This window comes from Littorina saxatilis, linkage group LG9, assembly GCF_037325665.1.
Source record: "Littorina saxatilis isolate snail1 linkage group LG9, US_GU_Lsax_2.0, whole genome shotgun sequence".
In the NCBI taxonomy this organism is placed as follows: domain Eukaryota; kingdom Metazoa; phylum Mollusca; class Gastropoda; order Littorinimorpha; family Littorinidae; genus Littorina; species Littorina saxatilis.
The window spans coordinates 14,645,719-14,652,470 of NC_090253.1; positions in this window are offsets into that span (position 1 = coordinate 14,645,719).

Below are 6,752 nucleotides of genomic sequence, written 5' to 3' on the forward strand. Positions count from 1 at the left end.
GTTTTAACTTTCTGAGCGTGTTTTTAATCCAAACATATCATATCTATATGTTTTTGGAATCAGAAACCGACAAGGAATAAGATGAAAGTGTTTTTAAATTGATTTCGACAATTTAATTTTGATAATAATTTTTATATATTTAATTTTCAGAGCTTGTTTGTAATCCAAATATAACATATTTATATGTTTTTGGAATCAGAAAATGATGGAGAATAAGATGAACGTAAATTTGGATCGTTTTATAAATTTTTATTTTTTTTTACAATTTTCAGATTTTTAATGACCAAAGTCATTAATTAATTTTTAAGCCACCAAGCTGAAATGCAATACCGAAGTCCGGGCTTCGTCGAAGATTACTTGACCAAAATTTCAACCAATTTGGTTGAAAAATGAGAGCGTGTCAGTGCCGCCTCAACTTTCACGAAAAGCCGAATATGACGTCATAAAAGACATTTATCAAAAAAAATGAAAACACGTCTGGGGATTTCATACCCAGGAACTCTCATGTCAAATTTCATAAAGATCGGTCCAGTAGTTTAGTCTGAATCGCTCTACACACACACACACACACAGACACACACACACACACACACACACACACACACACACACGCACGCACGCACATACACCACGACCCTCGTCTCGATTCCCCCTCTACGTCAAAACATTTAGTCAAAACTTGACTAAATGTAAAAACAACTAAAGAGCAAATGTTATATAAACAAGAGGCGAAGCCTTCAAGGCTCACGTAAGAAATAGACAAACAGTAACACAAACTCAATCACTCCGTCACACATACACACCCACACACACAGTAATAGTCAGTCGGCTAAGGACCGTTTTGGTTACTTTTTGGCGTCACGTTAGCAAACACATTTTTCTGATAGATTTTAACACCACAACACTAAATCTAAAGTTTTAGGGCAATATTCCAAACCACCGGTGAGAAAAACGTTGGTTTGTGTGTATGTTTTCCTTCTTTGGCGTTACTATTCTTGTTTTGAGGGTTGGGTTCATAAAACGGACATAAAACTTAAACCGCTTGACAGAAATTCTATAACTGTAAATCATTCGAAAGGGAAGGCATTCATGTACACGTTTGTGCCACTTAAAATGACGTCATTATCTGTTTATTGTTGTGAAATTGACAAGAAGAGCGGGGTAGTAGTTGCGCTGAGAAGGATAGCACGCTTTTGTGTACCTCTCTTCGTTTTAACTTTCTGAGCGTGTTTTTAATCCAAACATATCATATCTATATGTTTTTGGAATCAGGAACCAACAAGGAATAAGATGAAAGTGTTTTTAAATTGATTACGAAAATTTAATTTTGATAATAATTTTTATATTTTTAATTTTTAAAGCTTGTTTTTAATCCAAATATAACATATTTATATGTTTTTGGAATCAGAAAATGATGGAGAATACGATGAACGTAAATTTGGATAGTTTTATAAAAAAAAATATATTTTTACAATTTTCAGATTTTTAATGACCAAAGTCATTGATTAATTTTTAAGCCACCAAGCTGAAATGCAATACCGAAGTCTGGGCTTTGTCGAAGATTAGTTGACCAAAATTTCAACCAATTTAATTGAAAAATGAGAGCGTAACAGTGCCGCCTCAACTTTCACGAAAAGCCGGATATGACGTCATCAAATACATTTATCAAAAAAATGAAAAATACGTCTGGGGATATCATTTCCAGGAACTCTCATGTCAAATTTCATAAAGATCGGTCCAGTAGTTTAGTCTGAATCGCTCTACACACACACACAGACACACACACACACACGCACATACACCACGACCCTCGTCTCGATTCCCCCCTCTACGTTAAAACATTTAGTCAAAACTTGACTAAATGTAAAAAGGAGGAATAATTGCAATCACACACACACACACACACACACACACACACACTTACACACACACACATGCACACACACACGCACGCACGCATACACACACACACACACGCGCGCGCGCGCGCACGCACGCGCGCACACACACACACACACACACACACACACACACACACACACACACACACACACAAAGACACATACACAAACATACCGACAAAATGACAGACATACACACAGTGAGACAAACCGACACAGAAACACCCACGCATGCACGCACGCACTTATGTACGCGAACAAAGACGTAGAGATGCTCATAGAGAAACACTTAAGCAACCAAAAAAACACGCACACAAACACACAGACAGACAAACTTCATTCTTGGTAGAGAAATGCATTTCTTTCTGTATTGCTTTCTCTTTAAGTGCACCTACCTCGCAGAGAGAGAGAGAGAGAGAGAGAGAGAGAGAGAGAGAGAGAGAGAGAGAGAGAGAGAGAGAGAGAGACAGAGAGAGAGAGAGAGACAGACAGACAGACAGACAGACAGACAGACAGACAGAGACACAGAGAGAAAGAGAGAGATAGACAGACTGATAGACAGACAGAGGGAGAGACAAACATACGAACACACAGACAGACATAGACAAACACACAAACAAAGACACACAGACAGACTTCACTATTGTATGTGCAAGTAATTTTGTTAAACCACACGTTACGTTCACTACTGAACGTGTAACCATGTAAAACGTTACTATCTCTTTATATGTGTTTACTTGCATTGTAATCCTGGGGGGGGGGGGGGGGGTATAAATGTATGTGACGCGCAATACATGCCTTTTAACTTACTAGAATTGGAATTGTCATTTAAAGACTAGCATAAGAGTGTGACACGTGGTTCATTCGTTATTACCTTTTTACAAAAAGAAAAAGATAACGGCACTGACGCTACCGGAAATAGAATTTATCAGTGAAATTCTACCATCAATTTAGTAATCGATGCGATGTAAAATTACCCTAAAACTGTGGTATGATCACGACATCGTTTAGCATTTAGGATCAAATGGTGCCAATGTGTCCACAATGCACTTATCACAGACAACAGTTATACATGTAACTCTCCAACTGACATGATTGTCTGCCACTTGAAACAAATGACTTTCGAAGGAAAATTAACTCCTATATATAAATATTATGTATGATTTTTAATAATTACTTGCACTTTTTGAAAATAAAGCTTTTTCTACGATAAGGTGTTTACCCCCTAAATGTATAAGTCATCCGGTAGAAAAACCGGAAGTATCGTGTACTAAGCATATGTATATGTTTAAAAAGTTAATTGTGTTAATGTAGAACATCTTGCCTATGAATATGTTTAGGTTTTGAATACTTTAGGGGAAAAGCATAGCCATTATTCAGTCATCTTTAACTAACACCCCTAATCTCAGGGCCCATTTTGTTAGTGGGGGTAGGGTTTCAATCAGTCAAAAATCACTTTCATTCAATATTGTCTGCCATTTCAAATACATACACGTAATTGCACAATTTCTTGAATTTTAAGATGCTTTAACTGACTATACCAAGAAAACCTGCACTTTTTGTAGAATTAGTTTTTTGTCCATGATTTATGTTTAAAAATGTCAATTCTTACGACAAAAAATGCTAACAGTTGCCTCACCAGACGACACGTACCAACGACGTGAATCGTGTCTGCCAATTAAAATGCATATATTTTGAAATAAGGGGAATCATAACATATTTCACTGTAAAGTGTCTCACTCTAATATCTTCTGGGTTCATGGTGTATTTGGTTAAGTGAACTGCAGATAAGGTTTTTTGAAAATGACAGCTATACATATATTTTATTAAAACTGATACTGGTGGAGTGAAAAACAGACCTGTTTTGAAGAAGTCGTACTAAAATCATTTATGGCATTGAACTTCACAGTTTGCGTGTTATCTTTTAAAGAAAACCCGTTTTCATCACTAACAATGACATAATTTACACATACATATCGGTCGGTCATAGTCGCGTTTTTTTTTAGAGAGGTAGTGTACAAAATGTCGTATTGTACGTTTAAATTACATGTCCATTATTTTAGTCATATATCAATCAATAAGTAAATGCGCATACTTTTATTAAACGTTACTTTCACTTTAAGATCGCTTCTAACATTTAGTATAATTTCTGACAAATGCACGCTATGTAATAAAGTGATAATATTATGGACGCCATGTGGTAAAACCGGAAGTTGAATTATTTTGCGATAGCAAAATCCTTTTACAATGATCACTTTCCTTTTATATTGAGCTGATCTTTAACGTTATGGGTAAAAATCTAACATATTGAACCAAATTATCCTTTTTCAAGCCTGTGTATGTGTAAACTCTTTTTTGCTTCGACCCGGTTCGGTTTTCGGAATTGATTCAGAATCATCCATTATTTATCTTATATGACTGTTGTTTTCCTCGGTAAATTAACAATTGTTGATGTAAAATAATTCTAGCTGTGAGAATAAACAATTTTCAAGATGTTTTTGATTGCGGTTTCAACCAGGCGTTCAGTTAGCTATACATATCGATTGAGAAAATGGCATTTCCTGTTTTGTCGTCCGCATGTTATACAGATGTTGTTAAAAATAAAACTGTGTATACGAATTAGGCATTTTACTTGCTGTCTGATGGCAACAATCTTTAGCTTTCGTTTAAAGGCCAACATCCACAAGAATTTTTCTCCTGGAGCGACCTAAACTTGAACCCGAGGCAGTTCGCCAAAAAGAACCGCCGATCACGAGAAAAGCATGCGTATCGCATGCGAGACGATTTGCAAGCCAGCCAGCGCAGCAGCGGGTGGGGATTTGGTCTCGGCAAAGAAACAAACAATGCAGTGTTTGATCTCGGTGAGACTGAAAGAGAGACAGAGAGCACGAGAGAGAGCGGACAGGGACACAATGATTCAAGGCGCACAACTCGAGTAAAGTTGTCGTAGCACGTCCGCCTATGGCCAAAGTGATCCGGGTTCGATTCCCGGCATGTGTGGTCTATGTTTTTTTGTTTTTTTTAAATTCTTGTTTACTATTGTTTATTATGAACGTTTTAATGTTTTATTTTACTCTAATAATTTTTTTAATTGTGTAAAATAAATTAAATTTTTTTTTTTTAAATCCACGTGCACAAGACAAAAACTTTCATACTGGGGGAGCGAGCCAGTCTGAAGAGTACTCGGGTCCAGTGCCAGCGTTTTTACATTTAGTCAAGTTTTGACTAAATGTTTTAACGTAGAGGGGGGAATCGAGACGAGGGTCGTGGTGTATGTGTGTGTGTGTGTGTGTGTGTGTGTGTGTGTGTGTGTGTGTCTGTGTCTGTGCGTGTGTGTGTGTGTAGAGCGATTCAGACTAAACTACTGGACCGATCTTTATGAAATTTGACATGAGAGTTCCTGGGTATGATATTCCCATACTTTTTTCATTTTTTTGATAAATGTCTTTGGTGACGTCATATCCGGCTTTTCGTGAAAGTTGAGGCGGCACTGTCACGCTCTCATTTTTCAACCAAATTGGTTGAAATTTTGGCCAAGCAATCGTCGACGAAGGCCGGGGTTTGGTATTGCATTTCAGCTTGGTGGCTTAAAAATTAATTAAGGACTTTGGTCACTAAAAATCTGAAAATTGTAAAAAAAATCATTTTTTTCTAAATCGATCCACATTTACGTTCATCTTATTCTCCATCATTTGCTGATTCCAAAAACATATAAATATGTTATATTTGGATTAAAAACAAGCTCTGAAAATTAAATATATAAAGATTATTATCAAAATTAAATTTTCGAAATTAATTTAAAAACACTTTCATCTTATTCCTTGTCGGTTCCTGATTCCAAAAACATATAGATATGATATGTTTGGATTAAAAACACGCTCAGAAAGTTAAAACAAAGAGAGGTACAGAAAAGCGTGCTATCCTTCTCAGCGCAACGAATACCCCGCTCTTCTTGTCAATTTCACTGTCTTTGCCGTGAGCGGGTGACTGACGATGCTACGAGTATACGGTCTTGCTGCGTTGCATTGCGTTCAGTTTCATTCTGTGAGTTCGACAGCTACTTGACTAAATGTTGTATTTTCGCCTTACGCGACTTGTTTATAATTTCGCTTCACGCGACTTGTTATTTATGTATCCAAAACATCATAGAACGTGGTACAATGCATGAAAACAACGCCGACAGTAAACAAGATGTTATCTGGGCAGTACATTGGGTTGAACTAAAAGAATTCTGCTGAGAATGTACAAAAGAACAAGTCGCGTAAGGCGAAAATACAACATTTAGTCAAGTAGCTGTCGAACTCACAGAATGAAACTAAACGCAATGCAACGCAGCAAGACCGTATACTCGTAACATCGTCAGTTCACCGCTCACGGCAAAGGCAGTGAAATTGACAAGAAGAGCGGGGTAGTAGTTGCGCTGAGAACGATAGCACGCTTTTCTGTACCTCTCTTCGTTTTAACTTTCTGAGCGTGTTTTTAATCCAAACATATCATATCTATATGTTTTTGGAATCAGGAACCGACAAGGAATAAGATGAAAGTGTTTTTAAATTGATTTCGACAATTTAATTTTGATAATAATTTTTATATATTTAATTTTCAAAGCTTGTTTTTAATCCAAATATAACATATTTATATGTTTTTGGAATCAGCAAATGATGGAGAATAAGATGAACGTAAATTTGGATCGTTTTATAAAAGAAATATTTTTTTTACAATTTTCAGATTTTTAATGACCAAAGTCATTAATTAATTTTTAAGCCACCACGCTGAAATGCAATACCGAAGTCCGGGCTTCGTCGAACAATACTTGACCAAAATTTCAACCAATTTGGTTGAAAAATGAGG